This window comes from Eimeria tenella, genomic scaffold (assembly GCF_000499545.2).
Source record: "Eimeria tenella Houghton genomic scaffold, Eth_scaff2150, whole genome shotgun sequence".
NCBI lineage: Eukaryota > Apicomplexa > Conoidasida > Eucoccidiorida > Eimeriidae > Eimeria > Eimeria tenella.
The window spans coordinates 1,055-1,353 of NW_013542001.1; positions in this window are offsets into that span (position 1 = coordinate 1,055).

The window sequence follows — 299 nt, forward strand, 5'->3', positions numbered from 1 at the left end:
CGCAGCAGCAAACGTGGCTGCTGCTCCCCGCCCGCAATGCTGGGGTATGTAGGAATGGTCCTGATGTTTGGGGGGGGTGGCAGCAGGCGGCGTTGTTCTGCTGCTGCTGCTGCTGCAGCTGCTGCGCTGCTGCTGAAGACGAGGTCGAGGTGCGTGGCCTGCTGCAGCAGCTGCAGCAGCCCCCTGTCCTTTGCTGCAGCAGGTGCTGCTTCGGCCTGCAGGAACTGACACCTCACGCTGCAGCAGCTGCTTGAGGTGTCTGTACACCCCAGACTCTCCAAAGAACGCCACATTGCCAA